Here is a 16,358-nt window from a genome sequence, read left to right on the forward strand (position 1 = left end):
AAGCCTTCTTTATTATGGAAGGGGTGAAGCATGGTGAGACCATAAGGTTTTAAACAAGCTGCCACTCCTCAGCTCCCATGAGCATCTCCATGTTCCCCTGAAAATGTTCTGTGAGCCAAAGTGGGCCTGGAAAATTCCTCCTTTCCACCCTCCCCTTCTGCCCAGCACCCACTTCCTGGGGGCAGCTTCCGTGGCCACTACCTGTGTTCGTACAGCCAATATAATGCCGCAATTCTTCACTCAGGTCCGGTGCTATGGGTTGAAATTTGTTGCCCCCAAAAAGATGTGCTGAATGTCTAGCCACCACCACTGCCACCCCCCTCCCCATACCTCTGAATATGACCTTAATGGAAATAGGATCTTTACAGGGCTAATTAATTATGAGGAATAACAAATCAAATAGGATCAGGGTCCTTATAAGAATGGGGAGTTTGGATACCAGAGGCAGACACACAGAAAGAAGAAGGCCGTGTACTGGGAGTGACATGTCTATAGGGGGATGCCAAAGATCACTGACAGACACCAGAATCCAGAAAAGGTAAAGAAGGATCCTCTTCTAGAGGTGGGAGGGGGGTGGCCCCACTCACTTTGTGATTTCAGACTTCTAATCTCCAGACTTCAACACATTTCTGTTGTTTCCAGCCACACACTTTTTGGGACTTTGTTACTGCAGCCCTAGGAAAGGATGCACCCCAAGTGAGCATTTTTAAAGGAAAGGATGATTACACAATACATGTCATTACTCTTTATCGTATGTGCAATTCACTTAAAACTGTTGCTTGTTTGAACTGTTACTTAGGGGGCAACGTTGATGGATAAAAGGAACTAAATGCTGGGTTTCTAGTTACCTAGATGGACTTTTTACATTAATTCTTGTAGAAGGAATTTCCGCTTGTAACTCTTTGAAATAGACTATCTCTTCCTGAAACATGACTTGGAGGTCTAACATAGACACCTGGGTACTTTTTGCATAGGACTTATATTGTTGAACTGCTTATCAATAAACTTTTCTGAAGATAGGCAAGTAAGCCCACAAGGTCACTTAACTAATAAGTGATGATGTCAGTAGTGCCAACTAACTGTTATTTTATTTATTTTTTATTTATTGATTTTTTTTTTAGAGATGGGGGAGAGAAGATCTTACGCGGGCTGAATCTCACCACCCTGAGATCACGACCTAAGCTGAAATCAAGAGTAAGATGCTTAACTGACTGAGGCACTCGGGGGGCCCCTCACGTTTTTTTTTAGTGAGTGGGGGACCTAACTGCCATTTTAAAACAAAGTCTGCCTTTCGGCTCCACAAATTCATTATTATAGGAATTAATTAATCACATGGATCAACTCACAGTAAGGGGTCATCCCGAGATCAACGCCCAAGGTCACGAAAGAGAAGGGCTGCTTTGGAAAAATAAATGTCAAGTGGTCAAAATCTTTTTTCCAACCTTTCAAAGAATAGTGCATTTAATATTTAATCTAGAAAGATTTAGATTCCAATCTTAGATGTCAGACCCTGTAGTGGCCCATTTCATAGATAATGACTTTCAGGTAATTTCATAATTACTTTAATCCTCATACCAACCAAAAAAATGTATCACTATGCATTAAGATTATAAGGGGTTTATGTGAAAACAACACAAATTAAACCTTGCTGATAAGCAGGGCCCTTCAGGTTCCTCTACTGTTCCTTCATTCACTGCTAGAGATGGATTTGCCAAGATGGTTGATGATGGGAGTTTCCTTTAGCACCTTTCATTGATCTAACTCAGTAGTGCTCCAGCTTTGATGCAGGGGAAGAATTGCCATACAGGGCCCCCCACGCACACTGGTCTTTGTGAGTCATGGAAAAGATTTTCAAAGATTAATTACATGTACTTATTGCCCTTGTGCTAACTCCTGGTTTAATAGGAAATTCCATAGCTGGTGCTGTGATTCAGCTCCAGATTTTGCATTGAACTTCCCGTACCCAGTATAAGAAAGGCAGCGTGACCACAACGCATTCTAGACTAGCGTCTCTAAAGGTTGCCCTGAGGAGGTCAGAAGGGGAGCTAGTGCTCTCTAGGAGCTAGTACGGACTCATTGGTAGAAGTCCTTGTTTATACACTTCACTAAGTTTCTAAGCCATTTGATCAGGAGACTGCTTTTGTTGATCAGAATTTTTGCAGTCGTTGAAAGAGGCTCTCATAATATCTTTAAAACCAAAGGTGGTGTGTGGGCTGTATGATCATGAGGTGAATTCATTGTGGGCTGGAGGGCCCCAGCTAACTGGCAATCAGCTCCACTTTATTTTATTTTTTTTTTAAAGTTTTTTTGTTTTTTATTTATTTATGATAGTCACACACACAGAGAGAGAGAGAGGCAGAGACACAGGCAGAGGGAGAAGCAGGCTCCATGCACCGGGAGCCCGACGTGGGATTCGATCCCGGGTCTCCAGGATCGCGCCCCGGGCCAAAGGCAGGCGCTAAACCACTGCGCCACCCAGGGATCCCAGCTCCACTTTATAAAGAGTTCAGGGGCAGCAAGTTGAAAGAGTCTATCCTGACTTTCTTTCTTTCTTTTTTTTTTTTTTTTTTTAAGATTTTATGTATTTATTCATGAGGCACACAGGGAGAGACAGAGACACAGGCAGAGGGAGAAGCAGGCTCCCTGCAAGGGGCCTAATGTGGATGGGACTTGATCCCAGGACCCTGGGATCACGACCTGAGCCCAAGGGAGGTGATCAACCCCTGAGCCCCCCAGGCATCCCTATCCTGACTTTCATGTGAAAATACTTAATGGAGATTTATATGGACTTAAGAACAGCATACATTTGTCTCATCCACATGCAGATAGTGTGATTCTGGGAGGGATGACTGATGCCCTGGATGATAGAATTGAGATCTGAAAAGGACCCAATAAACTAGAAATACAAATCAGATCAAATGCCATAAGATACTATTAATAAAAATAGATCCTGCTCTGTGATCCCTAGAGCAAATGTATAAGGAAAGGAAGAAGAAAGAAAAGATTTGTGGTCTTTAGTGGGGTGAATCACAAGCAGGAAGTGCACAGGACAGATCGCAAACTTGAGCTGCCCTCAGTAATAACCCAGAACAATGGAGATAATCATGTGACTTATCTGGCTTGGCTCAGGCCACCCCTTTACTAGTCATGACATTTGCGGCAACAAAGACTAATAAGCAACACTGATCAACTGAAGCAGGTCCAGAGAAGCAAGCCAAAAGGTGAGAACTTGAAATCAGGTCTCACGATGGCGATACTTCATGTGGGTGAGAGGAGACTCTGAGGAGATATGACAGCTGTCTTCAAGTATTTGTATGGCTGTCACCAAGAAGCAGCTAAATGTGCATAGTTCCACGGGGCAGAACCAGAGGCCATAGGGACGAGTTACGAGGAAGCAGATTCTGGCTCAAAACAAAAAAGAGCATTCTAGAGCCACCAAAATTAGAACAAAGCAAGGACGAGCAGCTCCTGGTTGAAAAAATCTGGCCATTACTTCCTTTTTTAATTTTTTAAAAAGATTTTATTTATTTATCTATGAGAGACACAAAGAGAGAGGCAGAGACACAGGCAGAGGGAGAAGCTCCCTGCAGGGAGCCCGACGTGGGGCTCGATCCCGGATCCTGGGATCCAGGAGCCACCCAGGTGCCCCAAATTTTTCTGTATTGAACCAGTAAGTATCCTTCTGAGTACTCACTGTGTAGACAGTAATGTGTTAAAACTAAATACACTATGTGGGGCACCTGGGGGGGCTCAGTCAGTTAAGCATCTGCCTTCAGCTCAGGTCATGAGCCTGGGGTTTTGGGATCGAGCCCTGCATCGGGCTCCCTGCTCAACAGGGAGTCTCCCTCTCCCTCTGCCCCTCCCCTCCTGCTTTCTCTCTCTCTCTCTCTCTCTCTCAAATAAATAAATAAAATCTTAAAAAACAAAAACAACAAAGCAAGATAAAAACCGAAGCACGCTGTGTATATGTATACCATGCAAACTCTACCTGTGTGCCAAGAGTTCAACAGCACAGCGGAATCTCACAACGATGCTGTTGTAAGGAAAGGTGATCTTATTTGTGAAGGAGTTTTATGTGGCAATTCTAATACAACTTTGCAACTTATAGCCTTTTGTACCTGGATCCATATTTGTTCCAAATGCTCACTGCTCGTGACCTACCAGGGTGCATGTTCCTTGGTCCGGGACCGGGCCCAGAGGGTTTTGGGGATTTCCAACAGATCTCACACATTTAGGTCAACACATGGAGAGAGAGGGAACACCACACAGAAGCCACCCGGCAGGGTGTCCCAGGGAAGCAGGGGGCCCCAAGCTGGGGGACATCTGTGGTCATTGCCCTGCTTTGGTGCGCGAGGAAGACTTCTGAGAGGACAAGTCTCAACCCCAGCTCTCTAGATGGAAACCGCCCCCTGCCCTGTGCTGAAGAGCGTCCTCCAAGGACCGCGTCTGCATTTCCGTTCAGTTGGACTAGCGCGATCCCAGGCAGCTGGGGATCAAGAAGCCCTCCTCAGAGGTCTCCAGCATAACCTCGGGGACACGGGCCCAGGAGCCAGTGTTTGCAGTAGCATCTCCATGCGATCACAGAGGAACCCCACAGGGATGCCGAGGTCAGCAGCGGAACCAGGAGGGAGCAGGTCTGATAGAATGGAACCAAGGCCAAGGCCAAGTGCAACGACAAGTGGAGGCAGACACCACGCGGGCCCCGGGGCAGCACCCAGGGCAGCACCCAGGGCAGCACCGCCAGAGGAAGGTGGGTGAAGTCGTCCCGGGGTTTCGGGCTTGCGGTGCCAGGAGCACTGCTCAGCGGGGTGCGCTTCCCAGGTGCCATTTGGAGGAGGGACAAGAGCCACAACCCGCGGAGATGGGAGACAACCGCTGGAAACACGGCTGGGGAGCCTGGTGCACATTCCAGGGGCGCTGCCGGTGGGTCCGAGCTGGGAAAAGCCGCCTTGTAAGGCGGGGCTGAGATCCCCGGGCGGCAGCAACACCAGGTCGTCCCTGGAAACTAGGACATTGCGATCAGGCCCCTTGGTGAGTCCTTTTCAGACTGTGAGCTGCAACCCATGAAGTACACTTAGTGGGCCTCTGACAGCAGCCTCAAGATGAGAAATAGAATAAAATAAAGTCGACTAGAAAGAAAATATCAGAGCACGTTGCCTATAGTACAGATCACGTGCAGCTTGAGAGAGAGAGAGAGAGAGGGAGGGAGGGAGGGAGGGAGGGAGCCTTTGATGTAAAATACATGTCTTACTGAGGGTCAGAAATGCTTGAAAGCCACTGATGAAGAGGCTCACTGCCCAGATAAATACTTCATTTGAATAATAGAGTCTTCAGAACATTTCGTATCCTGTTTCATTTCTATGATTAAACTAACAGGAAGCGAAGTGACTCAGGGCATCGACCAATATTAATTAAACAAATGTGTCCTGATTTTGGAATGACATGTTCTGGTTTCCCATTGCTCTTTTGGCTCACACAAGCGTTCATACTTTATCCAGTGAAAGAATTGTTTGTTCTTTTGTTGCTCTTATTTCCTTCTTTCTCATCGATAGTAATTTATATTCTGGAACATTCTTTAGTTCCACTTCCATAGTTCTGATCATTGGTTCCAACATTCTCCCTTTCAATCTGATACAAATTATCTGGGTTTTTTTTAATCTATTTATTTTTAAGATTATTTATATATTTTAGGAAGACAGTGAGAGGGTAAGCAGGAGGAGGGGCAGAGGGAGAGGGAGAAGGAAGGGAAAAGAATCTCAAGCAGAGCATAGAGTCTGATGTGAGGCTTGATCCCAAGGTCCTGAGATTGTGACATGAGCCGAAATCAAGAGCTCAACCGACTGAGCCACCAGGAAACCCTTGTTTTATGTTTTAATTAGACTATCTCTTTTCTTGAAACATTCAAGAGCCATGGTAGTGCTCCTCCTCTTTTTCACTTGGGCAGGGTAAGAACCTTGCCTTATTTTTCTCGGTTTTACCAAGTGCTTGTTGAAGATATCAAGCAGGAACATAGATTCTGAAACCCACCCACCGATGCTGGTTGTAGAGGGGGATCAATGCGGCTGAAGAGGCAAATGGAAAGTTCTGATTGAATACACATGGCTTTTAGAGAGCTATCCACATGCATTGAAATAATCAGAGCACTGATTATTTATAATCAGAGTCATGCTACAAAACGAAGAGATCTCAAGGATTCTCCTAGTTGACCTGTCTCTGATTTGCAAGCAGCTCTGGGTATCCCTGGTTGGGTGATGCCACCAATGCCAACATAGTCTCAGGTCTTTGAAGCCTTACTGTGACCAATAAATGAGGCTCTTAAGAAGAACTAAAATTATTTCTGATTAAAAAAAATATATATTTCGGGTACCTGGATGGCTCAGCGGTTGAGTGTCTGCCTTCGTCTCAGGTCATGACCTTGGGGTCCTGGGATTGAGTTCCCCATTGGGCTCCCTGCAGGGACCCTGCTTCTCCCTCTGTCTGTGTCTCTTATGAACAAATAAATAAAATCTTAAAAAGAAAAAAAATATATCAGCCCCGGACTGTGAACTTTTATCGGAACACAAGACTCACGGGTCTCTAACCTTCCTGTGGTGTCAGCCTCTGAACCCCACTAATGCTTTCATCTGTTGCTTTGGCTCCTGCTACAGACGGAAGATTCATGTCCCCTCAAAATTTAGATGTTGAAAACTAATCTCCAATGTGATGGCATCTGGAAATGGGTGTTTAGGAGGTGATGAGGACATAAGGGCAGAGCCCTCGTGAATGGGATGACTGCCCTTGTAAAGAGACCTCAGAGCGTTTGCTGAACCCTTGAGCCATACGAGGATGCAAGCAGGAGACACAGCCATCTGCAAATCAGGAAGTGCGTGTCCCCCCCCCCCCCCCCCCCGCCCCGCCACACTGAATCTTCTCTGATCTTGGACTTCCAGCCTCCAGAGCAGTGAGAAATAAATCTCTGTTGTTTATAAGCCACCCAGTGTGTGGCATTCCGTTATGGCAGCCTGAACCGAGGGGCCAGCCCTCGTCCCCACTCACTGAGCTTCAGCTTATCTTGCCTGAACCCGGCTCTGACCCTCTATGGTCCTTCTGTTGTTAGCGTCAGCGTCGCCAGGGATTGTGGCAGGTCCCCATCTCTGCCACCTTGTAGGTAAATTTTGTCTCTGCTGTGCGCCTCCTTCCTACTGCCCAGTGGATTTTGTCTTTGGCTTCTCTTCGCTCTGTCCCAGCCCATCACTGGGAGATCTGCTCAGTGACTTGTCTTCCCTGCTCCCCACCACGATCAGCGCTGGTCAACGGGCATTTGGTATTATGAGGTAAGAAAATTCTGGTAATAGCAATTGCAAGGTTGGCTGTTCTCATTCTGCAAGTCAGTTTGGGATTTTGTTTTGTTTTGTTTTGTTTTTCCTGGCGTTTGGAACCAAAAGCATCTTGACTGACAACATGTTGATTCCCACTCTGCCACCCATTAGCTGTGGAACACATGGCTTAATCCTTCTCGTCCTTAGTTTCTCACTCTGAAGAGTGAGGGAGTCGTATTCAGTTGTTTCCAAAGTCTTCCTCCATATCAGAGTTTTCCAAGCATATTTTTTTTTTCCAGGCATATTTTTTATTGGAGTTAAGAGGAAGCCCGGCCTCTGGGTGGAGCAGCTGGTTATTAGTGTCTGGTCTTGGTTTTGGCTCAGGTTGTGATCTCACGGTCATGAGATCAAGCCCCATGTGGGGCTCCACGCTCAGCAAGGAGTCTACTTAAGACTTTCTCTCCCTCTGCCCCTCGCCACAGCGCACCTGTGCTCTCTCTCTAAAAAAAAAAAAATAGAATCTTGGGGATCCCTGGGTGGCTCAGCAGTTTAGCGCCTGTCTTTGGCCAAGGGTGAGATGGAGTCCTGGGATCGAGTCCCGCGTCAGGCTCCCTGGAGCCTGCTTCTCCCTCCTCCTGTGTCTCTGCCTCTCTTTCTCTCTCTCTATCATAAATAAATAAATCTTTAAAAAATAAAATAAAAAATAAAAATAAATAGAATCTTAAAAAAAATAAAGAAGCAAAGGAACCAAAAAATTTTAAAGATGTTATTTATTATTTGAGTGAGAGAGAGAAAAAAAAAGAGAGAGCACAAGTGGGGCAGGGAGGGAGTGACAGAGGGAGAAGAAAAAGCAGCCCTGACGTGGGGCTCTCTTCCAGGACCCTGAGATCATGACTGGAGCTGAAGGCAGATGCTTCACTGACTGAGCCCCCCAAGTCCCCCAAAGCAACCAGAAGACTAAAAGTCCAGAATCAGAGACCATCAAAAAGATAAAAATCCATGAACGGGCAACATTGTTTTGCAAATTATATATCTAATAAAGGGCTTATATATCTAGAACACATAAAGAGCTCTTACAACCCAATAATAAAAAGATAAACAACTCAATTAAAAAAATTGTCAAAGGATCCGAAGAGACATTTCTCCAAACAAGACACACAAATGGTTAAGAAGCAGATGAAAAGATTCTCAACATTATCAGCCATCGAGGAAATTCAAATCAAAACCACAATGAGATACACCACACATCCATTAGGAGGCCTAGCATCAAAAAGGCAGATGATGAAAAGGACAGCAAGGACGTGGGGGGACTTGGAAGCCTCCTCTACTGCTGATGGGAATGCAAAACAGTGCCGCTCTTACGAAAAATAGTCTGTCCAGGGGCACCCGGGTGGCTCAGCAGGTGAGCATCTGCCTTCAGCTCAGGGCGTGACCCTGGGGTCCCGGGATCGAGTCCCACATCGGGCTCCCCACATGGAGCCTGCTTCTCACTCTGCCTGTGTCTCTGCCTCTCTCTGTGTGTCTCTCATGAATAAATAAATAACATCTTAAAAAAAAAAAGGAAAAGAAAAATCATCTGTCTGTTCTTCAGACAGAAAAGCTTCAGAAAAGCTTCAGAAAAGCTCCAGAAGAGCTTCAACATAAACTTATCATATGACCCAGCGATTCCACTCCTAAGTATATATACTCAGGGGAAGTGAACACATGTGCCCCCACAAAAACTTATACACAAATGTTCATAACAGCTTGAGGGTGGAAATAATCCAAGTGGCCATCGACTGATGAACAAAGTGTAGCGTGTCCATGTCATGGAATATTATTCAGCTATGAAAAGAAGTGAAGTACTGACAACACGGATGGATCTGGAAAACATTATGCTAAGTGACATAGTAGCCGAGGGCTTGGCTTGACTCAGGTACCTCAGCCCCCGATGTCACATCCTCCTGACCCCCCTGACACATGTCCTTATTCCGTGCCCACGGGTTTGCATCTTGGTTGTTTAGGATTGGCCTTCACAGTGCTGTCTCCCCTTCCATTCCTTGCTCAGGTTACTTCCCCAGTTTGCTCGTGTGGTGCCCTCCGTCAGTGGAGACAAGCTTTCCACGAGGAACCAAGATTTCCACCCTGTGAGCTCTGAGAGGACAGCTGGCCATCCTCGGGACAGATGCTTCAAGGAGCCACCAATCAAGGCTCCATTTCCTGAACTTTCCTAGGAAGTTGAGCCCTGAGTAGCTGTTCTTGGTAATAATAATAATAATAATTCATAGCCCATAGGAATCTGGGCCATACAAGCATTATTCCACGGGGTCTTTACAATGTTCCTCTTGGTATATCGTGGTGCTTAGTCTACAGGTGAGACTGAAGGCCCAGGATGTTGGAGTACCTGCCCGAGATGAGCTGGGCGGAGTGCGGCAGGGCAGCGCCCGAGCACAGAATCCTGCTCCCACCAGGGACGTGCATGCAAACTTCGTAAACCCGTGCAAGGTGGGTGGTGGTTCAAATCGCATGTGGGTATCATCTCGTAGCCTGTGCACCGTATGCCCTTGTTGGCTGAAAAATTCGTTAGCATGGTTTGTTCCAGGTGACACTCGTACACTTAGGCTTCCATTTTCAAAGTCAATCTTACAGAATTCTGTTTTTATTCTTTCTCCTGCTCAGTAAAAAATGAAAGCTGATCTTTTCCCAGGGGAAAAAAAAAAAAAAGTCACCTGAAATTCACTCTAGAAATATTTGCCTACAGTTGGTAGTTGAGGGTCTGTCGTTCTCTCGCTCTCTACGGCCCCTACTTCTATTTTCTTGTGTTGAATTTCCCAGTAGAGACCAGGAGTTTCCTCCTGAATATTTCTGCCCAGGGACATGACTGGGACGGAAATGGGACGAGAGTGGCCAGTCCGTGGGTAGGCCCGCCCTGTCTCTTTGTTCGAGCCCAGGCCATCCCCCTCGTCATTGTAAGTAGGACAGTGGGTGCCTTCGCCTGTCGCCTCATTCATGCTGAATTGGGCAGAACAAAACCGCTGCCTTTGACGGGGACGCGGTGCCTGGACACTGTGTGCTCCCGACTGTGCACATTTCCATTTGTTGTGCGTGGAAGTTCCTGCCAAGTCTTTCACACTTGCGGCCAATTAAACACAAAATCCTAATGTTTGTGGCTTCCACTTGCAATAATCTGATTTATCACAGGCCTCTCCTGACAAGTATTAGAATCAAGTCCAAACTGTGTCTTGCCGTCTGACAAGGGGAATTCCTAAGCCCTTGCTCCTTCTCCTCAGACCACGCTGCCCACCTCTCCAGTCTAGAGGGCTGGGCTGTGGCCTCGACCCGGGCTTTCTCTGCTCAGTTACAGTTTCTCCTCCTTTCCTCCATGTAGCTCGTCTGTCGAGGGTGGAGAATGTGTGGATTCAGCACGAGGTTCCCCTGGAGACATGTGCATGTAAAAAAAGAATGACTATTTGGATGGAACGAGTCAAGCTGGTGAAGGTGACATGAGGATGCTTGAAGGGTTGGCGGGGAGGTGGAGACCCGTGGAGTCTGAGCAGGGGCAGGAAGGCCGGTCATCCATGGGACAGCCAGCCAGCTGTGTTCCTCTTCTTTTAAAATCTGTTGCTTTTCCAAAAAAGATCTCCTAATAAGGGGTAAGAATCCCAAATGTGAAAAATGTGAACCCATAGCAAAAAATGACCTTTCTTAAAATTTCCAAAATAAAGCTTTCCTTCCTCCTCCCCCTCCTCTCTCTTCTTCTCTCTGTCCTCCTCTTCCTTCTCTTCCTCCTCCTCCTCCTCCTCCTCCTCCTCCTCTTTTTCTTCAATAAAATGTTATTTCTGGATATGGTCAACATTCGAGATATAAAGATAAATACTGTAAAATAGTATGCTAACAAGATGTTAACTAGATTTATCGTCGTGATCGCTTTGCAATAAATCAAAATATCAGGTCATTATGTTATACACCTGACACTAATACAACGTTCTATGACAATTAGGCTTTAATATAAAAAAAAAAAAGAAAACACCTCTCACTGAGATTAAAATGCTAAACTACTTTCCTTAAAGCAGAAAGTACAAAAATATCATTTTTTTTAGAAGACTTCATTTATTCATTCATTAGAGACACACAGAGAGAGGCAGAGACCCAGAGGGAGAAGCTGGCTCCATGCGGTGAGCCCAATGCAGGACTCGATCCCAGGTCTCCAGGACCACGCCCTGGACTGAAGGCGGCGCTAAACCACCGAGCCACCCAGTGATCTCAAGAAATATCATTAAAAAATAATTTCACATTTGTCTTCAATTCCACCTCTGAAGAAAGTTAAGACGAGTGTCTTGTGGGTGCTTCCAGAGTTATCCTACATATGAACGTATTCTGACACGTTGGTTGGAGCCCCACAAAAATCAAACAAGATTTACAACCCAGGAAAAGACCATCCTCATCGTGCCCAAGGAGAAAGAAGTGGTGGTTCCGTAGATTGTGGGAGATGGTGAGGCTCCTGCCTAGATTTCCTGATCTACCTAGAATTCTCTCCAGAAGGACAGTCCTTATGATCTGTAGATCAAAAGACACAGTCCATCTCTGCTGAGATAGGACACAATAAAATAAAATCTATTCAGAATATTTCCTGTCTTAAATTGTGGGAAACAGACCAGTTGTGGATCTTCTGAGCAGCTCGTACGTGGAGTTCATCTTTGGTCCACAAACCTACATGGGTCAGTGAGTGTATGAGTCAGCGTCAGTCACCATAACAAAATAGCACAGGCCCGGTGGCTTGAACAACAGACATTTATTTCCTAGTTTTTCTTTAGGGAGTGGCAGGGTTGGTTTCCAGGGAGGCCTCTGTTTCCGGCTTGTAGATCTCTGCCTTCTCCTTGTGGCCTTTCCCCAGTGTGCGGGCAGCAGAGAGAGAGCGCGCGCGCACTCTGACGTCTCTTCCTCTTCTTGTAAGGGCACGGTTCATATCAGGTTTGGGCCCTACCCTTAAGATCTCATTTAATCTTAATTACTTCTTTAAAGGCTCTGTCTCCAAATATAGTCACATTGGAGGTCAGGGCTTCAGCAGATGAGTTTGGGTCCACAACAGTTCATGGTGGTGATAACTATTTTAATGAGATAACAGCAGCGACTATTTACTTAGGTACCTACTATGTGTTGGCCAATGTACAGCTTGCTCCATGCATATTATCTAGAGTTCTCAAAATAACTCCACCAAGTAGGTATTATTTGTTTTTTAAATATTTTATTTATTTATTCATGAGAGACACAGAGAGAGGCAGAGACACAGACAGAGAAGCAGGTTCCCTGCAGGGAGCCCGATGTGGGACTCGATCCCAGGACCCTGGGCCCAAGGCAGATGCTCAATGGCTGAGCCACCCAGGCGCCCCCCAAGTAGGCATTATTGCTCCCAGTATGATCCTCAAAATACTTAATGACTGATACAGTTTGGGTGCTGACCAATCAGAATGAACACTGCCTGTAGACGGGGGTGCCGGAGGGCTGAGGAGGAGCCTCAGCTATTCCATTGAGCAGGTGAAAAGGGGAAGATTTGGAGGGATTAGGCTAGTTGTCTAGACGCTCATGCAGCTGGCAAACGGGGGATCAGGGTGACTCAGCACTATGCTGGCTGTGGCCACTCCCGGGGAGCTCTCCGCCGAGGGTGTCCACATTTCTCCGTGTCCGTGAGCCTTCGAGGGTGCTCCATCATAACCCACCCACCTCCAGGCCTGCCGCGCATGGGGCTGCCCGAGTCTCGAGGTCCCTGCGCCCGTTGACTGCTCTCAAGGCTGCCCCAGACCTTGGTGCAAGGGCCTCCTGGCACCGGCCCCTCTGGCTCCCATCCCACAGTATTGCAGAGTTTCTTAATCGGGACCATGCCCCAGGCCCCGAGCGGTCTTTCCCAAAGGATTTATCTGGATCTTTGGGGTCCTTTGCCGCCATCCACGAATTTGACCTGCCCTGGTTGTCTAAGGTCAGGTGTGTGCTCCTTCCTCTATTTGATCTCATCTTGGGTCTTGGACTTGAGCCTGATTATCCATCATGAAGCACCAAATACCAAACTGTTTTCTAGGCTCCGCTTCTAGGCCCAGTCCATTCTTGGAATTACTTCCCACTGACCTCCTCTTCCCATTCCAAGCGCACCTCAGTCTCAGGGCGCCCCGCATTCTTTGGCCCCATACCCTGCTGCGCTCACTGGGACTAGAACCGATGTTTGCAGTATAAGCAGAATGTTCATTGCTCTGGGGAAAAATTTGAAGGATAATTAGTGCTCTGTTGACAAACGATAAGCTATCTTTTACGTGCCTTTTGTTTGATATGCACCAAATGTTGTATTTCCGTTTCTGGGTTTTGCTGAGTGTGCACATTTCAGGCCCTCCTTGACCTTGGAATGATGACCTGCCGATGATGACGGGAGCCTCCCCTCCGTGGCTCCAAAGTTTCCAGTCCGAGGGGAGGTCCTGACCACTCCCCTTTCGCACCGTAAATGAAATATCAGCGAGCACATCAGCTCTGCCCTTTAGAAAAACTGCCTAGGGATACAAAGGTGTCATAGTCACCTGCCAAAACACCCGGGCCAAGCTGTGGGTTCCAGGTTGGCGTGAGGGCTGCTCTGGGGAAGGACAGCTTTCCCACCCGGCGCTGCTCTCCTTGACACCCAGACAGTAAGAAGCATCTGGAAACGGCAGTGTGGGTCCTGAGCCGGGTGCTCAGAAGTGGGTCCAGGCTGCCCAACGCCGGACGTGCAGTCCTTGGTCCCCCGGCAAATATTTACGGAGCACAATGTCGGCGACGGGCCCTCGCCTGGACGTGAGAGCCTGGCATCGGGGAACAGGCTAGGCTGCCGGCCGCAGGGACCCCCGGGAGCCACCCCTGAGTGTCATCCGGGACCAACAGGCAGTGGCATGAGCTGCCGGCCTGGAACCGTGCAGCCCTGATGCTGACACGCCGGGAATCAGACCCAGGGAGCCCCCGGAAACAGTGCAGGTGAACCTCAGCTGCCGAAACCTGCTCTGCACGTGTCAAAGGCCTTGGTTTCTTCTGGCCGGGAAAGTGTTGAGAAAAATTTATTAAAACAGGAACCAGACCGACACACAGTCCTGTACTTAATATTAAACCTAGGATCCGGGCGCCCTGGGGACTCAGTGGTCGTGCGCCTGCCTTCAGCCCAGGGTGTGACCCCGGGGTCCTGGGATCGAGTCCCGCATCGGCTCCCCGCAGGGAACCTGCTTCTCCCTCTGCCTGTGTCTCTGCCTCTCTGTGTGTGTCTCTCAGGAATAAATAAATAAAATATTTAAAAATAAAATAAACTAAAATAAATAAATAAATAAACAAACCTAGGATCTGTGCTTCAGAGACCATTTTCGAGAAGGCTTGATCTCACTGGGATGGATCCCTGGGACCACCGCTAAGATCTCTGAATGCTCAGCAAGTAAATGCAATGTTTGCTCAAGTTAGTGCTACCTCAGAGTATAAGATGCTCCTCTTTCCCCTACACTCCTTCTTCCCACAAGGTGATCTATTCCAAAGCTTATCTTCTTTGGTTCCAGGAGGCAAAGTTTCCCACTGAACTCTTTCAACCTTTTGAACTTACTGCCATCTGCCTTCTGCGAAGAATTATCTGAATATTGCTTTTGAAAGGGATTATTTGAACTTTCTAAAAGCTAGCTGTCTGGGGCCTTGTTAAAACACACACACACACACCTTTAAATTCTAGTTCTTCCATGAAATGACTGCCTATTTATCACTGTCATTTATTTACTTTAAAATAACTATAATTTCTTGAAGACAAGGAGGCTTATGTTAGAAACAGGATGATTAATGGCTTATTTTAGTTCTGCTGAATGAAACACTGTCAATTCCTGTTTCTGAGGGGCACATGGACAGAGATGGAAGCCTTCCTTTTCTTTTGCATTCTGCCAATTTCGTAGCCCAGAGTCAAAGAATGGAGGTGGATTGATTTCTATCAGGTCCCATGAAAATCCCAGCCTGTCTCCTGTCCAGCCAGTCATTTTGAGTTCCTGCGCTGGGAGGTGACTCAACATGTTGCCAGGGGATTTAGTGTTCCATCTGCCTCCCTTTACACCTGGCTCACCAGGAGCTTCGGTATCCACAGCGAGCCTGGAAGCGTAGGTTGGCCCAGGGCGCAGCTCACTGGACCAGAGTCCCCGTCACTGATGTAGCTGCTCCTCTCAGAACTGGTTTACCAGGCACCCTGGGTGGCTCAGCGGCGGAGCATCTGCCTTCGTTGGGTTCAGGGCGTGACCCTGGGGTCCAGGATCGAGTCCCACATCGGGCTCCCTGCAGGGCCCTTGCTTCTCCCTCTGCCTGTGTCTCTGCCTCTCTATATCTCTCATGAATAAATAAATAAAAATCTTTTTTTAACAATTGTGGAAAAAAAAAAAAGAACTGGTCTACCACTTGGTTGAAGAACATACTTCAGCAGGAAGGCACTTGGTTCTATAGCGGGAACCTCTCAGAGGCGCACAACTGCGTCCACTCTGAATCTCAAACCCAGGAGCCTCTGGTGTGCAGTTGGATTTGGATGTGGGGCAGTGTGGACCCAGGGCCTCATGAAGCCTGCTGGCATTCCTTCTAGAATCAAGGGCTCACAAAAGCCTCACGTTCAACTGTAGCAAGCACCGTAGAGGAAGCCCTGTTCCCATGTTCTAGAAATGAAAGCTATGCACACCCTTTTAAAGTTATTGGCAAATTGCTGTCCATAGAAAAATTATTTTCACCACATAATTCAAGGTTTCCCATTTCTAAACTCAGATCATTGTCCTGCTGTACGTTCAAGTGATTTTGACTTGATTTTATTGCCTGACAATGTGAATGTAGTTTTGGAAATCATATCACTGTATCAGATGATTGCATTCCTAATAGGGAGGACATTTCTTACAGATCTTACAGGTTGTTACCCATGTGCACTTTTGTGATTACTTTCTCAGGGTCTTTGTTGTATTAACAAAGAGAAACTGGTTATTTTTATCACTCGAGAAAGACTTAAGAGGTTTATTTAAGGGAGAATAAATATTTTCTCAAATATTTTTATCTTTAAGAGTACAATAAGCTGGTTAT

At 46.9% G+C, this 16,358-nt stretch overlaps 1 long non-coding RNA gene across 1 annotated transcript in view; it reads right to left on the reverse strand.

The window, feature by feature from the left end:
* The window catches only part of LOC111094443, a 16,878-nt gene continuing 520 nt past the window's right edge, over positions 1–16,358 (reverse strand). Inside the window, exons 2-3 of the long non-coding RNA XR_005385447.1 lie at positions 1,347–1,398; positions 1–675 (exon numbers count right to left, since the gene is read on the reverse strand). This is a non-coding gene — a long non-coding RNA (uncharacterized LOC111094443). The remainder of the gene's footprint in view (positions 676–1,346; positions 1,399–16,358) is intronic.

This window comes from Canis lupus, chromosome 37, assembly GCF_011100685.1.
Source record: "Canis lupus familiaris isolate Mischka breed German Shepherd chromosome 37, alternate assembly UU_Cfam_GSD_1.0, whole genome shotgun sequence".
NCBI lineage: Eukaryota > Metazoa > Chordata > Mammalia > Carnivora > Canidae > Canis > Canis lupus.